Raw genomic sequence first — 21,633 nt, 5'->3', positions numbered from 1 at the left:
GAAAATACGTTTTCTCCTCTGCTAAAACCTTAAAGTGATATTAAAGACTTTTTTTTTTTGTTTAACCTCCTGACTAGAGCACTTTTAGCAATTTGGCACTGCGCTGCTTTAAATGGTAATTGCGTGGTCATGCAATGTTGTACTCAAACAAAATTTCAATCGTTTTTTTTCCAACAAATAGAGCTTTCTTTTGGTGGTATTTGATCACCTCTGCATTTTTTATTTTTATCTTTTTTTATTTTAAAAGAAAAAAAAACAAAAATTTTGAAAACAAATTATATTTTCTACTTTTTGTTATTAAAAAAATACAATAAACTCAATTCTAGTCATACATAAAGGCTAAAATGCATTCAGCCACATGTCTCGGGTAAAAAAAATTAAATATGCGTATATTTATTTGTTTGCGCGAAAGTTATAGCGTTTACAAACTAGGGTACATTTTCTGGAATTTACGCAGCTTTTAGATTATGACTGCCTATCTCATTTCTTGAGGTGCTATAATGGCAGGGCAGTACAAAACCCCCTAAACATGTTGAGCACATTGAATATCTAATTTTTTTGTCACTAGTGAAAGGAAAATGAAGAAAATAAAAATACATTTACACAAAGTTGTCACTGAAACGATATATTGCTAAAACATGCCATGGTTTTATATGAAATTACACCCCGAATTATATTCTGCTGCTTCTCCTGAGTACGGGGATACCACATGTGTGAGACTTTTTGGGAGCCTAGCTGTGTACAGGACCCCAAAAACCAAGCACCGCCTTCAGGCTTTCTAAGGGCGTAAAAGTGTGTTTTTCCTTCTCAGTTTCGGAAGTCATGATATGTCAGGATAGCCCAAAATCCCCCCAAATGACCCCATTTTGGAAAGTAGACACCCCAAGCTATTTTGTCATAAAGTTTTGAAAAAAGAAAAAAAAATTCCTTTTCTTTCTTAATTTTAAAAACAAATAAGAGCTGCAAAATACCATGCCTGTTAGCAAATACCTCGGGGTGTCTACTTTCCAAAATGGGGTCATTTGGGGGGTTTTGTGCTATCTGGACATTTCAGCGCCTCCGTAACTGTGAAAGGTAGTGAGGAGTAAAACCACAATTTCACGCCTTTAGAAAGCCTGAAGGCGGTGATTGGTTTTCGGGGTCCTGTACGCGGCTAGGCTCCCAAAAAGTCTCACATATGTGGTATCCCTGTACTCAAGAGAAGCAGCAGAATGTATTTTGAGGTGTAATACCACATATACCCATGTCATGCGTGAGCAATATATCATTTAGGGACAACTTTGTGTAAAAAAATATAAAATATTCCATGGACTCAACATGCTTATCAGCAAATAGCTTGAGGTGTCTACTTTCCAAAATGGGGTCATTTGGGGGGGAGTTGAACTGTCCTGGTATTTTATGCACAATATTAGAAGCTTATGCCGCACATCACCCACTCTTCTAACCACTTCAAGACAAAGCCCTTTCTGACACTTTTTGTTTACATGAATTTTTTTTTCCTAACATTATATACTTTTTAAAGCAAAGGTCCTGCAGATTAAAATGGTGGGTGTTGCAATTTTTTTTTCACACAGTATTTGCGCAGCGATTTTTCAAACGCAATTTTAAAAAAAACACTTTTTTTTAATGCACTAGAACATATAAAAGATGATCTTATTCCAAGTACATAGATACCAAACACAACATGTTTTAAAATTGCGCACAACCATGCAGCGGCAACAAACTACATACATTTTTAAAAGCCTTTACAGGTTACCACTTTAGATTTAGAGAGGAGGTCTACTGCTAGAATTATTGCCCTCCATCTGACATTCGTGGTGATGCCTCACATGCATGGTGCAATTGCTGTTTACATATGACAAAAGACTGATGCTTGCCTTCGCCTTTGCACACGAGCAAGGGGGGAACAGGGGTGCTTTATTTATTCATTTATTTATTTAAATATTTATTTTGCTTTGTTATTTTATTTTTACACTGTTCCTTTCATCTTTTTTTTTTTTTTTTTTTTTACCATTTTTATTGCTATCATAGGGAATGTACATATCCCCTATGATAGCAATAGGTAGTGACAGGTACTCCTTTTTGAAAAAATTGGGGTCTATTAGACTCTAGATCTCTCCTCTGTCCTCAAAGCATCTGACCACACCAAGATCGATGTGATAAGATGCTTTCCCAATTTCCCAATGGTGCTGTTTATATCCAGCAAAACCGAAGTCATCAAATCCTCGTAGCTTCCAGTTTCTTAAGCCATAGAGATGATTGGAGCCATACTAGTCTCGAACAGCTCTATGGTCAGGAGAGCCAGAGAAAACCATGGAAGACGGCGGGGGGGTATTCCCCCTCTAACTGCTTATAAAAGCAGTCTAGCGGCTAATTAGCCGCTAGGATTGCTTTTACATGAAAGCCGACCGCCGGCTGAAAAGACAGATACCAAGATGATACCTAAACCTGCAGGCATCATTCCGCTATAACCATTCACAACTACTCAATATTAGTACGTCGCTGGTCCTTGTAATGTTCTTTTTTTTCATGCAGCCTGTGGGCTGAACGAAAAAAGAGATTTATCGATGGGTTTGCCCACCATTATAACAGCACCCTGCATTCACCCACTTCTAATGATGGGTATACTTGCACCGTTTTTTCTTTAACGCTGGTGGTGAAATCACCACAACAATAGAAACGACCACTATTTTTGACTTTTTTTAATATATATATATATATATATATATATATATATATATATATATATATTTTTTTTTTTTACACTTTTATTTGCAACTGTAGCTGCAACGGTTCCGGATTCGGGTCTCTTAAAATGCAATGACATCTTTGGAGACCCTTTGAAAGTGTGCCATGTGACTGTGCCATGCTGTACCCTACGCTAATACTCCACTCCGCTAATACTAGCGTATAAAACATTCACCGATACAAAGACCAGGTTGGCCAGGACAGGAGGGACAATAATAGCGGGTGTCATGCCTATATCCACATTTCCTACAGACACAACATTTTCTTTGGGGTGATCAGTGGGTAGGGGTAACAGGGAAGACATACAGAAAATGGCTCTCATGCAGCCGGCTTACTGCATTTTCGTTGGGAAGGTGGGGCATAGCACCGTCTGGAAACAGAAGAGCTGTCACGGTCTCTTCCTGAAATTTAAGGAAGGACCCAGTTCATCCTGACGCTTTGTATAGCACATAAGCGTTCAGCAGAGCCAATTGAAATCGGTATACAGACCCTTTTTTTTACCAGCATCTGGCCTTATGGGCAATTAAGTATGGCGCCATCAACTGGTCATTGAGGTCCACCCCTCCCATATTAAGGTTGCATTTGTGGACACAGAGGGGTTTCTCCACAACACCAGTCGCCGTTTGAATTTGGACAGTCTAATCTGCGTGAAGGGAGGACAAAACGAAAACATTCCGATTTATACCTCCACTTCACTGCAAGCAAATTATTACTTCTCAAGCAGGCTCTCTCCCCCAGTCTAAGTCAGGACTCTACAAGCTGCTGGGGTAAGCCCCAGCGGTTAGATTGCACGGTGCCACATGCACCAATTCCACGATCAAATAAGAGTCTAAAAAGTGGCACGCTTGTGTAATAATTGTCCACGTACAAGTAGTACCCCTTTCCGAATAAAGGTGACACCAAGTCCCAAACAATCTTACCAGCGCGTCCTATGTAGTCTGGGCAGTTCTTGGGCTTCACGTGACTATCTTTTCCCTCGCAAACCATAAAACTATATGTATAGCCTGTTGCCCTGTCACAGAGCTTATACATCTTGACCCCATATCTGGGCTTGCTCAGCTTGCTGGGAAGATACTGTTTGAAAAACGAGAAAACGAGTAGACAGAAAACTTTATCAGGGACTCATCAACGCAGACACCTTGATCAGGAGTAAACAAGGCTGCAAACTGTTGGTTGAAGGGGTTTACGAGGGGCCGAATTTTGTGGAGACGATTGTATTCAGGGTCACCGAGGACAACAGAGTTCATTGTCGTTGAAGTGCATGAACCGCAAGATCTGCTCGTATCTAGTCCTGGCCATGGAAGCAGAGAACACGGGCATATAATGAATTGGGTCAGTGGACCAATATGACCGCAACTCACTTTTTTTAGTTATGCCCATGAGGAGGGATAGGCCCAGAAAAGTCTTAAATTCGGAAACCGCAATAGGTTTTCATTCTCTGGCAAGGGTCAACTGGGGATTAGCGGCGATGAATTGACCAGCATACAAATTGCTTTCGTCCACAATAGATCTATAGAGATCTTCTGTGAAAAACAGTGAATAAAAGTCTTGTGACGTAAAATCAACTGTTTCCACCTGAATTTTGGATTGGCCAGTGAATGGAGGAAGTACGGGTGCTGCAGAAGTGGTGGGCTCCCGATTAGGATTGGCAAATGCAGCAGGAAGGGCACTATGGGCTCGACGGGCCTGTCTTTGTCTTCTTGGTGGCTGCAGGGCACTACTTGTGCTAGCAACCACACCAGCTTGAACTGCACTTATGGGACTCACCACTTCACCACATGTTACTGCAGTGCTGTATATATGACCAGGATGTACTAGGCCGCTGGTGCTTGCCAGTTCACCAGAAGGATGAGTGGCACTAATACTGGCTCTCGGCTCCATACGAGAGCCCTGCGGTTCTTGCACCTCAACAACAGAAGAAGAACAGGGTCAGGTATGCCTGACATTAGCAGGGACCACTACTCTCATCTGTCATTCTCAGAAACATGTAGGCCTCTTCACTGGTGTATCTCCGATTAGACATTTCGGCCTCTAAATTTACTGGTATAGCTAGAGCGACTCACAGGCAAAAAGAGCGCCTGATTGTCAGAGCCCTCTTCAATCGCTACCAAAAAAAATGTTAGCATTCTCAAGGATCAGGCCTGACTCTGCGAGCGCTGCAGTTATGTGTTTTGTGTTTTGTGAGTGACAGTGATTGATTGATACTGCATTTGGGTGGGCTGGGCTGGGCGGAGGCGGTAAACGCAGGTGCTAGCAGGTATTTGGGCTGATCCCGCTAACGCCACGTTTCTGGGAACCCTGAACTACTGGGGATGCTAGTATATTAATATATTGATCTGTTCAGACACTATAATACTAAGGCAGGTGTATGGTGTGTGCGTGGGTGTTAGTGCTACTGGCACTAATCTGACATTGCCTGGGACTGACGCTGACCCTAACTGATGCTAAAATCTAACTGATTTCACCCGCCGGGCGATCAGGGGGTTAAACCTTTATTGGGTAATATATGGCGGGTGCCCTGACAGTATAATAAACTAACCAGCATCACCCGTAACACTAATACAATGATCACTGGTGACAGGGGGTGAAAGGGTTAACTAGGGGGCAATCAGGGGGTTAAAACTTTTATTAGGCAGTATATGGGGGTACCCTGATGCTATGAAAACCTAACGGTGAAACTAACCAACTAACTGGCTATCTAGCGGCACCAGTGACACTAATGTGGCAATCAGAAAAAAGATCTACTAGTGACACTGGTGACAGGGGGTGATAGCGTTAACTGGGGGCGATCAGGGGTTAAACCTTTATTAGGGGAGTTTAGTGGGGTACCCTAAAGCCACCTGGGCCTACTACTAACTGCCCTAACATTGATTAGAGTCACAAATGACACCAGTACAGTGATCAATCTGAAAACTGCACTTGGTGACACAGTGACAGGGAGTGAAGGGGTTAACTGGGGGGGGGGGGGGTGATCGGGGGGTGAAAAGTGTGCCTACATGTACTGTGTTAGTGGAGGGTTGGTGCAACTCACTGTTAGACGTCCTCTCTCCGGAACCGAAAAGAATTCCAGAAGGGGAGATTACATCACTTCCCCTGCCTGTGTTTACATTACACAGGCAGGGGAGGCATTTAATTTGCCAGAAATCATTGGCCTGGACCTGAAGACTGATCGGTTTTGTAACGGATCCGATCACTGCAGGCAGGGGGGGGGCATGCATTTGTGCACCCGTGCCATTCTGCCAACGTATATCAGTGTGCGGCAGTTGGCAAGTGGTTACAAATAACAAACATGTCATACTTCCCTGTTCTGTGCAATGGCTTTGCACAGAGCAGCTCAGATCCTCTTCTCACGTCCCTTGCTGGTGCTCCTGGCTCCTCCCTCCTGCCGAGTGCCACCACAGCAAGCAGCTTGCTATAGGGGCACCCGAGCCGAGCTGCTGCTCTGTGTGTCCATTCAGACATGGAGCCGTGGCTCGGCCCCGTCCCCTCTCTCTCCTCATTGGATCACTGAAATTGATTGACAGCAGCGGGAGCCAATGGTGCCCTGCTGATGTCTCAGCCAATGAGGAGGGAAAGTCCAGGACAGCCGAGACTCTCCTGCAACATCACTGGATCGAGATGGGGCGCAGGTAAGTATTAGGTGGGCTAAGGGGGGCTGCTGCACACAGGTTTTTTTTATCTTAATGCATAGAATGCATTAAGATAAAAAAAACCTTCTGATTTTAGAACCAAGTTTGCATTAGGGCTTTAGACTAAGTGTGTACAAGAGCATTAATAATTTTGACATTTTATATATTATTATTATTTTTACTACTGTAACTTCACCTTTTATCCAATTACTGGTCCCAAGTAGTCTGGCTGTATTTACAGCTCTCCTGTTGCCATGACTTGATTTAGGAATACTTTATGTTAAGATCAATGATGTGTTTTTCTATGGAGCCCAATGACTCTTAGTTACGCCCCTGAGTGTAACCAACTACAATGGTTTATTGATATCACCGTGTTTGCCTCGTTATGGATAAGCTTTTTATACTGAGTTTATTTTCAATATTTGTCCATTAGTAAACATGGTAAATTTTCGCCTCAAAATCCTCAAAAGTGGTTTCCAGAAAGGTTTCATTGACCCTGTCTAGTTACATTTCACTGAAGTATAAACCAACGGCGGGAACTGACCCTTGCACTGGATTGTGGGAATTTCATTTTTCTTGGAAGTTGGGTCCTGTGGGGAATTATTAGTATGACTTTTTAGGATTGACTTTTGTAGTTCTCATGCGCTAATGCTATCCTTTATCCTACATTAAGATTCAGATGTTTCCTGAAGGTTAAAGGAAAAGGTCCCAGATGCGATTTCAGATGTCTAAAGTATATATATTTCACTATCAATCACTATCTTGAGGCTAAGGGCAACAATGACAGTGAATTAACCTTGTTTGCCTTTTTTGAGGCAAGGAATATTATTATTCAAGGAATATTTTTATTCGAAGGAATTCAAGGAATATTATTTAAATAATCTGCACCTTTAAAATAACTTTTTCTCTCCAGTATCTCAGTAAATATCCACCACTCAAGCTCACTGCCATATTTTTGCTCTCATATTTTAATAGGAAGATAGATAGTTGGGAGTTCTAACTATGTTAAAGTGGTTGTTAACACACTATAAGAACTTTATATTATCTTTCTTGTCTCCTAACGATAGGTGCTCCTGTGTCTGTTTTTTAAAAAAAATGCAGTATATATCTCTTTTCAGAGCTCCAATCGGCACTCACGTGACCGGCCGACTCTCTCTCCTCTCTCTCTGACAGATGCAGTGGGAGGGGCCGAGATTCCCTGGCTGACGTCATTCGGGAGAAGGGGATAGGAAGAGAGAGCCGGCCGGTCACGTGAGCACCGATCAGCGCTCTAATATGAGGTATGTACTGCATTTTGTTTTTATAACACACAGACACAGGAGCACCTATCGTTAGGAGACAAGGAGGATTATATATGATATGAAAAATTATTTCAGCAGCAGGAGTGGAGGGGGCGGGCCCTGCCACAGGAGCAGACAGGCAGGGAGGGAGGGGGAGAGGAGGACAGGAGAGCTGCGGATGACAGAGGCAAGTAAACTGACCGTGGTGTCAGGGCTCAGCAGCCACGATATATCGTGGTCAGTTTACAGAGGGAAGGGCATAGCCAGGCTGAATCAGCCAGGTATTTCAGGTGATACAGGGGGCCAAATTACACAGCACAAGTGCTGTATAACATGCTTTAGGGGAACAGGATCCATTTTTTTTTTTTCGGTTAACAAACACTGTAAGTTAAAGTCTATCTAAAGACAAAATGTTCTTTGATTCCTTGAGTTTGAACTCAGCATGTTTCCCTAAATCAAAGCTAAAACATCTATAAAAACAATTACCGGTAATTACTAAACATTTCAATGCAATTAGCTTAGTTGAATATTCTTGAGTCCATGATTTTCTCTTGAAGAATTCTGGCCAATTGTCACCAATATATGGCTCAATAATTTAAAGCCTAATTCCAGAAAATTTTTTATTTTAGTTTTGGAAAGAGTGTGGTAGGGTTATACCCCCTGTCAGGTTGTTATTACTGTGTAGAAGAATGGTCAGCGCTCCAACAAATCCATAAAGTTGATCTTACTTGGAATTACACATCCAGCAAAGAAACCAACAACGTTTAAAAGACGAAAGGTCATCTTTCTCAAGATAAATACGCACAAATATGCACCAGACCATAGAGTGACAAGTCCAAGAAGATTTTATTGGTTCAAAATTCAACTATAAAAGACAACAAATGTATTTTGGGGGCTATAAACCACCCTCTTCATCAAAGGATAGAAGATGATATAGTGGGGCTGATTAACTAAAACAGAAGAGTGCAAAATCTGGTCCAGCTCTGCATGAAAACCAATCAGCTTCCAGGTTTTATTGTCAAAGCTTGATTGAACAAGCTGAAGTTAGAAGCTGATTGGCTACCATGTACAGCTGCACCAGAATCTGAGTGTTCCCGTTTTAGTAAATCAACCCCACTGCATCAACTTGAATACAAATGACACAATGGGGGAGATTTACTAAAACATAATCTGGTGCAGCTGAGCATGATAGTCAATCAGCTTCTAACTTCAGCTTGTTCAGTTAAGCTTTCGCAATAAAACCTGGAAGCTGATTGGCTTCAGTGCAGAGTTGCACTGGATTTTGCACTCTCCAGTTTTAGTAAATAACCCCCAATGCGGCCAGCGGCTGCAAAGTCTTCTTGGACTCTTTTATCCTATGGTCTGGTGTTCATTTGTGTATATTTAGTTTTGAATTGATCCACCTGCATCCATTGAAGGAGGCCTGTTTGGGAACTGCCTTACCAAGCCATTGAGCTTTTTTGAAAACTTCCAACATTTGAACGTTTGAATAAGCATAGGAATCCTAGCACCCCTCAAACACTTTCTTCCTGCCTTTATATGGTGCCAGACATAGACTAAGTGCATATCAAAACAACCACTCACAAAGTGGGGTCCACTTGTAACTACCCCTTGGTCATGGGCATGTGTTGAGGTTTTACATTTGTCTAGGCAATGTGTACAGTGCAGGAGCAATGAAAACCATACCCTTCTTGCTCTGTGCACCTGCATTCAGCACTGTGAGCATTATAGTTGTTTTAATGTACACAAAGAGGTCTATTTATTAAGCATTTGCTGTGCAATTCACACAAATGTTTGCATGACCTTCATCCATCTATATTTTTTGGATTACCCATCAGTTTCAGAGGTTTTGCCTTATTCATCTATCATTTAAAGCTGACGTCCCATCGCACTGAGACGATTAAATGTTAATTTTGCTGGGGGGGCGGTGATAAAAAAGGTAAAATGCTTACCTTATTCCTCACTCCTGCAGGCTTCCTTCCCGCTGTACGATGGGTCCCCTGAATCTGTTCCTCTTCACCACTTGTGACGAAGTCCGGACACCCTTTTGGGTATTTCCGCCAAGAAGCTGCTTCCCAAGTCCTGGAACACGAGACCAATGGATCTGGCTATAGAAACCCCAAGGACCAGACAACACCAGTCTTGGAGTACACCAGAAAATGAACTGCTTTATTTTTAGAAACACACTGAATTTGATACAAAATAACCATCAGATATTTTAATGTATTTTATATATATATATATATATATATATATATATATATATATATATATATATATATATATATATATATATATAATAAAAAAAATAAGAAATACAGCAAACCATCAGATAAGGGCTACTCCCATTATCTCAGACAAAGGTCACCTTACACAGTAGAGATAGTTCTATTATCATAACAATGACCTCCTTAGACAGTCCGGCTCCCCCCATAGGATTAACTTGCATAAGAAGCCACAAGCAATTAGTGGCCAGCACCCCAAAGTCTGAGACAATACCCCCCCGTTCCATAGTCCGGCAGACCTGGCTAGATCCAATACGGGTCAGCTTGGGAATGTCCAGGAGCTATAGTACAGTCAAAATTCAGTTTGCCGGGAAAGTCCATCAGCGTTGCCGTTTTGTCGGCCCGGCCTTTACTGCACAGTAAAGTTGTAGGGCTGCAGGGCAAGACTCCATCTCAATAAGCATCCGTTGTCCCTAGATACTCGATTTAACCAGATCAAAGGGTTGTGGTTCGTGAGCACTGTGAAGGATCGACCATAGAGACACGACTGAAGTTTTTTCAAGGCCCACACCAGCGTCAAACATTCTTTTTCTATGGCTGCATACCCCACCTCCCGGGGTAGTAGCTTGCGACTGATGTAGACAACAGGGTGCTCACTGCCGTCGGGTCTCACTTGGCTTAGCACTGCTCCCAACCTGAATGTAGAAGCATCTGTATGTATACAAAAATGTTTGGGTCAGGAGCAGCCAAAACTGGGGCAGAAACCAAAGCATTTTTCAGGCGCTGGAAAGCATTTTCACACTCTGGGGACCACAGGACCTGGCGGGGAAGATTCTTTCTGGTTAAGTCAGTCAGGCGTTTAGCTATTGTGCTATAGTCGGGAACAAACCTTCTATAGTGCCTAGGAATGCCAAGACCTGGGTTTTCGTCTGGGGGGTGGGTCAGTTGGCAACAGCCTCTACTTTAGCTGGTTCAGGACGCTGTTGCCCACGGCCTACCCGATGCCCGAGGTACTGAACCTCGGACATCCCTATGCTACATTTCTCTGGCTTTAATGTTAGTCCCGCAGTCCTGATACAGTCTAACACAGTACCCAGGTGGAGTAAATGTTCCTTCCAGGTATCGCTGTAGATCACAATGTCATCCAGGTATGCACAGGCATAATCCTGAAGGCCATCGACGAGTTGATCTACCATCCTCTGGAACGTCGCCGGAGCATTTTCCATATGTGTTTGTAAGAGCGTTGGGACCCCATGGGGCAAAGGACCGCGCTATACCGCAGATGGACACCGGCGGCAAAAAGTGCCCTGAGGTGATTCAGTTTGCATAGGTAGTGCTATACAAGTCACTCATTCATTCAATTAATCGACCCGGGGAATGGGGTAGGCGTCAGTCATTGTGCAGTCGATTAGTCGGCGGTAATCTATGCAGAAGCGGGTAGTACCATGCCGCTTTGGCACTAACATTACTGGGGATGCCCAGGGGCTGTTGGAGGGTTCGAAGACTCCTAAATTGAGCATGTCCTTTATCTCCTGCCTCATACCCTCTCTCACTGACTCAGGTACCTGGTAAGCCGCCTGACGGAGAGGTGGCTGTCCTGGGGTTTCCACTCGGTGCACTGTCATAGTAGTGTATCCAGGCTTGGTGGAAAACACTTCCTGATGCTGCCTAAGGACCAGCCTGGCCTGGTCCTGCTGTTCTAGTCCTAGCTGCCCATCTAACCTCACTGTCTCTATACCTGCTCTGCCCCCATCTCTCACCGGTAGCTCTGGCAGGGGAAGGTTCTCGGAATCTTCCATGGCTGGAGCACATATGGCAGCTATCTTCTCAGGCCTCTCTTGGTATGCTTTGAGCATGTTCACATGGAAGGTCCACCGGACTCTTTCATCTAAGCACTTAGCTACCAGGTAGATAGTGTTACATATTTGCTGCACTACCTTGTAGGGCCCCTGCCAAGAGGCCTGTAATTTGTCCGACTTGGTAGGCTTGAGGGCAAGAACTTTCTGCCCTACAGCCAAGGTGTGATTCCGGGCGGTACGATCATACCACCGCTTCTGCCGTTCCTGTGCGGCCTGAAGGTTCTCCCGTACGGTGTCCGTGAGTTCCTGCAGCCACTCCCTGAGCGCTAGTACGTACCCTACCACAGAGGTCTCTTCAGCCCCTACACCTCCTTCCCAATGAGCTCTAAGTAGATCTAGTGTCCCCCTCACCCGTCTCCCATACAATAGCTAAAATAGGGAGACCCCCGTAGATTCCTGTGGCACTTCCCTGTAAGCGAACAGGAGGTGCGGCAGAAATTTCTCCCAATCCTGATGAGAAGTAGCGAATGTCTGCAGCAATTGCTTTAGTGTTCCATTGAACCGCTCACATAGTCCATTAGTCTGGGGGTGGTAGGGCGAGCTGTGTATAGGCTTAATTCCACAGAGCTTCCACAACTGCTAGGTTAGGTCCGCAGTAAACTGAGTCCCTTAGTCTGAGATAATCTCCTGAGAGAAACCCACCCTGGCAAAGATTCAGAGCAGGGCCTCCACTACTGTCCCTGCATGGATGTTTGTCAGAGAAACTGCCTCCGGGTAACGAGTAGCATAATCCACCACCGTCAAGATATATCTCTTCCCAGAGTGACTGGGTCGGGGTAATGGTCCTACCAGGTCTACGGCTATCCGGCTAAAGGGCTCAGCTATGATTGGTAGGGGTACAAAGGAGCTTTAGATCAGTCGTCCTTCTTTCCCACATGCTTACAAGTATCACAGGTATGGCAATACTGTCTAATATACCCAGTTATCCCTGGCCAGAAGAATAGCTAATTTAAATGGTGAACAGTTTTGGTCACTCCAAAGTGACCGGCTAGGGGAATGTCATGTCCGATGCTAAGCAGGTCGCGTTGATATTTCTGCGGCACGACCAGCTGTCCCTTGGGCACTGGATGAGATCCCTTCCCTTCAGTCAGCCGATAAAGTCATTCCCGATCCCACTCTATCCGTTCTCATTCTAATCCCCAGGGTCCATCCCTGCCTTCTTCCAGTAACTAGCTAACATCGGGTCAGATAGTAGTTCCCAGGTAAAGTCAGTCGAGGTAGCCCAGGTAACGGGTGGTACAGTCTGGTCGGGGTTAGGGAAGTTAGGCCTAACCTGGGTCCCATCATCAAGTGCCTTTTCTGCTCGCCTGTCTTGCTGTAGGGTGGTCACGGGGAAGGCTTCTGGGGATAAATACACATGGAAAGATGAAGAAAGATGTCCCAAATCATTTCCAAGTAGAACATCTGTGGGTATATCTCTCATAACTCCAACTTCCATGTCTCTGTATCCTGAGCCCCAATCCATATGCACTTGGGCAATAGGGATGCATAAAACTTTGCCTCCAGCCACTCGCACAGCTATGGACCTCCCGGGTTTTCCCAGTCATTGTAACCATCTTGGGTTGCACCAAAGTAATAGTAGCTCCGCTGTCCCTGAGTCCTTGGGTGGGTCGCCCATTCACCCATACAGCCTTTCAGTAATGCCTGCGATTGCCAGCAACTTGTATCGAGTTTACTTCATGGAGTAGCCCAAATTCCTCTTCACCACAGCCAGTTAAGGTAGATGGTGGGGCGGCTTCCAGGTAATGAGCAGCCGCTCTGGCTGGGCCAGGGGCAGCACCGTTCCATGAAGTGACATTGACATTTCGAGGACAGTTAGCTCATTGGTGTCCCATTTGATTACACCCATAACAGCGAGGTCCGGCCTTCTTGATGGGTATAGCCGGTCGGGCCATTGCCAGGGAGGGCGACTGACTGCTGGGTGGATGGTTGGATATGGGCAGGTGCTGGTGGTGGTCTGGAGATGCCTCGAGGCTCTGGTTGGTGGGATCTCTGGGTATCCATATACTGGTCGGATAGTTCCGCTGCTTTGTCTACCGTCAAGGGCTTTTGGTCTTGGACCCACTGGCGAACTTCACTAGGGGATTGGTTGTAAAACTGTTCCAGTAAGATCAGTTGGACAGCATCCGCTAAGGTAGTTGCCTGACAGCCGGAGAACCATGCATCTATCGATCGGGACATCTGATGAGCCCATTATAGGGCTGGCCTTCTTTCCATTGTAGGCTGCAAAATTTGGACCTATGAGCCCTGGGGGGGGTTATTGCGTATCTTGCCAGCAGTCGCTCCTTGACTCGCTCGTAGTCTTTTTTGTCTTCCCCAGGTATAGCTTCAAAAGCATCCAGTGCTCGACCAGACAGCTTGCTGATGAGGATGGTGACCCAGTTAGCTTCATGAATTTCCTGGAGATGGCACTGGGTCTTGAAGACATGAAGGTACCGGTCGATTTCCTCCACCCCATCCTGGAAGGGTTGGAAAGCTGTGTAGGGAAGTTTCTTGCAGCTACCCCGTTCTGCAGCTGCAATACCCCCCATCTCTTTCTGAACCTCAAGCATTTTCAAACGTGTCATATCTGCAATTATCTTGGTGATCACCTCTTGGGGGGGTGGTGGTGCTGCATAACAACAGCCGCCACTGGATCTCTCGCTGGAGCTCGGCCATCCTGGACCCCTCCATAGCTGGCCCTCTGCTTTTGTCGCTGGCCTGGTCACTCTCCATCAACTTGGCAATTAGAGTTGCCTTTGACTTGTTGCTGGCATTCTGTCCCCTTGATTCCAGCAGATCCTTGAGTGAGCTTCGCTTAAGGCTGGAGTAGAAAAGATCCATCCGACAAGGTCCCGTTGGTGGTTTGGATGTTCCAGGCACAAGAAAGCATCCCACCGCTGCCAACCAAATGTGACGAATTTCGGACACTCTTTTGGGTATTTCCACCAAGAAGCTACTTCCCAAGTCCTGGAACACAAGACCAATGGATCTGGCTATAGAAACCCCAAGGACCAGACAACACCAGTCTTGGAGTACACCAGAAAATGAACTGCTTTATTTTTAGAAACACACTGCATTTATACAGCAAACCTTTAGATAATGGCTACTCCCATTATCTCAGACAAAGGTCACCTTACACAGTCCTATTCTCATAACAATGACCTCCTTAGACAGTCTCCCCCCCCCCATAGGACTAACTTGCATAAGAAGCCACAAGCAATTAGTGACCAGCTCTGGATAACTTAAAAACACATTATAACACAGAGTTCTCCAGGCCATGGTTCTCCTGCAGCCCAAAGTCTGTGACACCTCTCAACCAGTCGCAGCTTTCCAGTGTCATCACATACAATGAAGGACTGGCAGTACTGCATTGCATAGGAGGATCCTGAGGCCCTGCCCACATTCCAGAACTATTGGAGAACAGAGAAAAGCTCTAGCTGTCTGAGGAGCAAGGAATATGGTAATTATGTCACCTTATTCATTTCCACCTAGACCAAATGAGAAATGGGATTGAAATTTAAAAGATAGATTGAGTTCATCTGTGAAAGAGGATTTTCTCTATTAGCCTATAACTTTTGAAGAGGATGCACCACAGAGGCATGATTATAATTGCAACCCGGCTCCATGCTTCAAGGGGCCCGCGCGGCTCCCCTGTAACATTTATTTTGGCACCTGACCTGGTTAGGAGGGGTGGTGGGGGCAGCATATAGAGGAATCAGTGCCCACAATTTTCCTCCTGCAGCTGCTGAAAGCCTGCTTCTCCCCCTCTCCCTCCCACTGGCATTCACAAGCTGCAGTCGAGAAATTGAAGGGGATAGGTTCTCTATATGCCACCCCCACTGCCCCTCCTATCCAGGTTGCCTGTTTTCTACTGCCCCCGGGCCCCTGTGTGCTCCACTCATACCCCCAGCAGCACTGGTGGCTTCCCCCCTCCCCTCTCCCTCTGGCTGCTGCAGGGGATACTTTCAGAATGGAGAGCGGGCGAAGGGGCCAGTAATTTACCGGCCCCTTCCTTTTCTGAATGGACACAGTGAGTGATCAGTACCGATGGCTCCCGTGTCCATTTATAACTGAAGCATAGTAAACTGTGTCTACTCTGCTTCCGTTTGTGAATGAATGGGAAGCTCTGCACAGAGCTATTCCTGTTCATTCATTTTGTGAAGCTGAGGCTGCAGAGATGGAGATTGAGGACTGCGTTCTCAATCTCCCTTTTCTGTCTCAAAAGTGAAATATCAGAGGTCTGTTTAGACCCCTGATATGTCACCAAAGCCCCCTAATGGGGCTCCTAAAAAAAATAAAAATAATAAAAATAAAATTGTAAAAAAAAATAAAATAAGAAAATAAAATGGTAAAACATATTAAATAAAATAAAATAACAAAAATAAAAAAAACTTCTGACACCATTCACTGCCCAACTGATACCGATCACTGTCCTACTGACTATGTCCACTGCATTACTAACAAAGTCCTTGTTTTTTATTGCAATGTCTCCATTAAGCTCTATGCATATGCTGATGGACAAATCATCTGAAACTGATAGGCATATTTTGAAGTTAGGAAATCCATGTCTCTGAAATGTTGGTGTTTTTTGGGGGGTTTTTTCTGGACACGTAATTTCAACTAAAATCTGCTACATGGATCGCAGCATTGAAAGCATTTTCCTATAGCTGTTTAATAATTGCGAACAAATACCCATTGATAATGCTATAGATCCCATGAACTTGTAACTACCTGTGTTCTCTGTCTGTGTTGCTTTGTGTTGGACTTCAGAAGAGTTATGCCCCATACACACGATCGGACTTTGTTCGGACATTCCAACAACAAAATCCTAGGATTTTTTCAGACGGATGTTGGCTCAAACTTGTCTTGCATACACACGGTCACACAAAGTTGTCGGAAAATCCGATCGTTCTAAACGCGGTGACGTAAAACACGTACGTCGGGACTATAAACGGGGCAGTGGCCAATAGCTTTCATCTCTTTATTTATTCTGAGCATGCGTGGCAGTTTGTCCGTCGGATTTGTGTACACACGATTGGAATTTCCGACAACGGATTTTGTTGTCGGAAAATTTTATATCCTGCTCTCAAACTTTGTGTGTCGGAAAATCCGATGGAAAATGTATGATGGAGCCTACACATGGTCGGAATTTCCGACAACAAGGTCCTATCACACATTTTCCGTCGGAAAATCTGACCGTGTGTACGGGGCATTACTCTTCATGTTATGCAGAGGAGGAGAGGAGAAAGTAGCGCTAACTCAAAGTAGAGGGTCTTTCTCTGCAGCATGCTGGCAGGGAAGAGGCTTTTCTACATAAGCTGTGACTGCTTTCCAGAGAAAATTAACTAGACTTTGCCCACCTTTTGTTTTGATGGACCTAGACTATATTCAGCTGAGTTGTGTTGTGTTTCAACTTTACAGACTAATTAACAAACATGAGAAAGGAGAGATGTTTCATGTTTCTTGAAATGTATATAGTGATTCTCCTGACCCTCTCTCAGCATCACCTGCACAAACTATGGTGCATTTGCTGAATGTAACCACAGATGACAGAGGTGGGTCACCAGAAGAGACTAACAAAATACGATAACAATTATTACAAACCTGTGTATGTTTGGTGGAGCACCGCTCCAAGCACCAAAGTTATGGCTCTGTTCATAGGTGTGCGCGGCCTATTGCATTTGGGTGTGCACCCCAATGCTCAAACGCACATGTCTTTCTCTGCAGCCTCAGCTGCACTGGACAGTGAATGAATGGGAAGTGCTCTGTGCTGATCGGCTTCCTGTTCATTCACAAACTGACACATAGTAAAAATAGTGAGTGAGAGTATTCAGTGTGTTCATTTAGAAAAGGAAGGGGTCTGTAAATGAAATAATGATTGTTTCCTTCCCTCGCTGTCCATCCTGAAACATCCCCCGCAGCAGGGAGAGGAGAGGAGGGAAGCCAGCAGCACTGTGGTGTGGGGGCACAACATGGGGGGGGGGGCCTGGGCAGTAAGAGGCATTGGCACGACACAGAGTTATTATGGTGTACCCAGTCACACCTAGCACACCCCCTGCGCACACGCCTATGGCTCTGTTGTCCCACTATTTATGGGCTGTTGGCATATGTGCTAATCCAAGAAGCAGTGTAGCTAATCATGAGTGAAGGCCGCACACCAGACAGCTCTGAGTGCTTGAAAGGTGGTGAACAGCCTCAGCCACAGCTCGTCCCAATAGTCATAACTAAACCTTGGGGGTGGAGTGAAACATGTCAGGGGGCGGGCCTATCAGGAAGAGTTGTGGCTGAGGATGTTCTCTACCTATCAAGCACTCAGATCTGCCTGGTGTGCGGCATTCACTCACGATAAGATAAAAATCATTATAATTAGAAAAAGTGAGGGTTTGCTGCTGTCTCCTCCAACCCAGTGCCATTGGCTATAGTCAACTATAGAGGGATTTTTCCTATTGGAAGAGAAAGATTGGGATCTTTGTGAACCGTGTATGGCCACCATTACACAGTTGTGGCTCCAGTTTGTTTATAAGTATTAAGCATTCTGTATTACACCCAACAACTATACAATTCATATTTTAAATCTGATATTAATTTTTTGCCCAAACGCTCTTATTTAAGCCTTGATAAGTGTAATGAAGAGCTTTTTAATCTGTCATAAATTCCTCAATGATCACAGTATCAAAATACTTCATATGAAAGGCAAACCACAAGCTTACGTCCTTCTCCATAATTTACTAAATAAAGTATAATGTTTATCAGAGCTTACAAATCAATCAGGACAGTTTAATTTGGCAGGAACCAAGACGTCGCTATTTATAAATGCTATAAAGATCAAATGTAAACCATTAGGTTATTTTTATACCAGAGAAATGTAGAGAATAAAATGATGTTTGGTGCTATTGAAATATTTATTGATTGCTTAAAAGGAAAGTTATTTCCACCTTCATTCTGCATGAAAAGAGTTTGTATATTTTCCTCAAAGCATACAGTGTCTAATCCCAAAAACAAAAAAAAAAGATATATTGTAGCTTGCTAGTTACTAGTTTTTTTTTTTTTTTCCAGGTTTTTTCACTTTTTTTTTTTGCCAATAAAAAAAAATAGAAACCCCCCCCACATAGACAACCCTATACCAACACTGTATCTTGGCCTAGGCCCAACAAGGCCCAGGCTTAGGGCAGCACTTTGCGGGGAGGTGGCAAAAAAGCCGCCTCCTGCACGGAAAAAACAGCCTCTTTCCGGCTCCCGCACAAAAAGAGTCCCCGCTGTCTTGTGCTACACTGTAGCGCCAGTTTATGGGGTGTACTGGCCAGGGGGCAGGGTCCAGGAGACAAATCGGTCTGGCGCCCCCATATGATAATACCAACTGGTGGCTGGTGACTGGCCTGACATTCGGACAGACCGGCACCCGCCAGACCCAGTGCACACTGCCTGCACACCACTGCAGCACAGGCCGCCATTTTTCCTTGTCTTGGGGTTGCTGTGGGGCTGTGTGGGAATAGCCACAAAACACAGTCCCACTACAACTGGTGTGAAAGGACCCTTAAGCAGGTCAAAGATTAGAAAATTGCTTGATTCCCCCATCAACACTGAATGTAGAGCTATCATGTTCACCAGGCTGGGGGGCATGGGGAGACATCCCTGCCGGGAGAACACAGCGATTTACAGAAGACAGGGTGGGTCTTAACCACTTGCGGACCAGTCTCAGCAGTTATATTGTGGCAAGGTGGCTCTATTGCGCAAATCGCCATACCGGTATGGCGCTTCGTGTGATAGATACAGCGGCACGCCTGCTCGCGGCGTGGTGCTGATGCGCGTGCCTAGTGGCCGCGATGTCTGCCTGCCACCTGTTGTGCAATCTCATATTAGCCAATGTATTTCATATTATATATATTGATTTGCATATATTTTATTGATAATTATTATTATTATTTATATTATTATATAGTAGTGGTTTTATCAATATTATTATTCAATAAGTAAAGCAACAATTATTAATCTTTAATAATGTATACTGTGTTTTCCATAGATTTAGAAAGTCTTCATTTATAAGTGTTTAACTTTAAATGACCTCTGCTTTATGACAAGTACTTGTACACAGGTGTTCTCGAAAATGTATTAAGATAGTCTACTGGGTGAAAGTTCATTAGAATAGATTCAAGTAATATAGAATTGTCTCAGACAGATAAGAAAACAGGTGGTTAAAATAATTAGGTGGAATACAGGAAAGTTATGTACAGAACATTAATTAAGTTTGACAGGGTCAAACAAAGGTCTGCTTGTGCCCTCATTAAAACTGTTAAAATACATGCATATAGTGAAACATATAAAACATCTGGGGGGGGTATTGAAAGTTAATTGTCTCAAAGTTGTAAATCTGCAAATCCTTGAAGCTAGTTAAATCTTATCAAGATAAGGAGAGTTTGATAACACAGCTGGGTGCCAGACTGTCTCTATACAGGTGTTTTTAATTGGACAAAAACAGTTATAAATCACTTTAATGAACATATAGGAATTTTGGGAATAATTAAGTTTATCTGGTTGTAGAACAGGTGTCAGATTTATGGTTGGTTACTTTGACGTAGATCTTAGCGACCAATCATATGTAAGAGAGATGTTAAGATATGACTTGTAAAAGTGTATATAAATGCAAGCTCTGCAATTGTTAGACAGACAAGTCAGATAGGAGCTCATAAGGCTGAACTCTATGTATGCTGCCCTATTGCACGGGTCATAGAGGTCAGAACCAATGGGCAAGTATCTGTCCTAACTTGTCCCCTCGGACAAGTCAGATAGGAGCTCATAAGGCTGAACTCTATGTATGCTGCCCTATTGCACGGGTCATAGAGGTCAGAACCAATGGGCAAGTATCTGTCCTAACTTGTCCCCTCGGACAAGTCAGATAGGAGCTCATAAGGCTGAACTCTATGTATGCTGCCCTATTGCACGGGTCATAGAGGTCAGAACCAATGGGCAAGTATCTGTCCTAACTTGTTTCCTCGGACAAGTCAGATAGGAGCTCATAAGGCTGAACTCTATGTATGCTGCCCTATTGCACGGGTCATAGAGGTCAGAACCAATGGGCAAGTATCTGTCCTAACTTGTCCCCTCGGACAAGTCAGATAGGAGCTCATAAGGCTGAACTCTATGTATGCTGCCCTATTGCACGGGTCATAGAGGTCAGAACCAATGGGCAAGTATCTGTCCATAACTTGTCTCCTCGTACGAGTCAGAGAAGACTTCTTAATTTGTTCCAGAATGTGGTCTCAGGTGAATTTCCCTCAAGAACTTGGTCGAGCTGGAACCCAGGACTCTGTGAGGGGACCAGACCACCGGCAGATCGGCTGGTCCCTATCAGGTGAGAGGTCCCCAAGAATTGGCAGTAAAGACCCATTCTGGTTCAAGGTGAGAACAATTCACAATTGTTTAAATTTGGTTAGAGGATAAGAATATTTATATCTAATATGCTTACTTGTAAGAAACTGTATAAATTAGATCTGTATTTTGTAATACTTTGAACATAAACCTGTATGTTATCAGCTGTTAATAAACCTGCATTGCTGAAGTTCTGCCTGGTTCGATACTTTACTATTCTACTTCACACCCGCGATTGCTCCACAGAGAGGTGGAACGGGGATCTGCAATGTAAACAAAGCAGACCCCAGTTCTGTCAGGGGAGTACAGTGTGATCGTCTGTTCTTAGTGATTAGGAAGGGCGATCTCTCTGCACTCCCAGTCAGTCCACTCCCCCCACAGTTAGAAACACCTCCCTAGGACACGCTTAACCCCTTAATCGCCCCCTAGTGTTAACTCCTTTCTTCCCAGTGTAATTTATACAGTAATCAGTGCATTTTTATAGCACTGATCGCTGTACAAATGTCACTGATCCCACAAAGTGTCACTTAGGGTCAGATTTGTC

At 44.3% G+C, this 21,633-nt stretch overlaps 1 protein-coding gene across 3 annotated transcripts in view; it reads left to right on the top strand.

Annotated features, from left to right (window-relative positions):
- The window catches only part of HRH1 (histamine receptor H1), a 353,387-nt gene that overhangs the window by 320,706 nt on the left and 11,048 nt on the right, over nt 1–21,633 (top strand). The window contains exon 1 of one of the 3 annotated variants that reach the window (XM_073592371.1): nt 14,990–15,183. The exons of the other annotated variants lie outside the window; for them this stretch is intronic. The gene's annotated coding sequence lies outside the window, so the exon portion shown is untranslated. Of the gene's footprint in view, nt 1–14,989; nt 15,184–21,633 lie in introns of those variants that run through there. 3 annotated transcript variants of the gene reach the window in all.

This window comes from Aquarana catesbeiana, linkage group LG07 (genome assembly GCF_042186555.1).
Source record: "Aquarana catesbeiana isolate 2022-GZ linkage group LG07, ASM4218655v1, whole genome shotgun sequence".
In the NCBI taxonomy this organism is placed as follows: Eukaryota; Metazoa; Chordata; class Amphibia; order Anura; family Ranidae; genus Aquarana; species Aquarana catesbeiana.
Note: the sequence above shows the minus strand (reverse complement) of the source record. Positions and strands in the feature narration are given on the sequence as shown.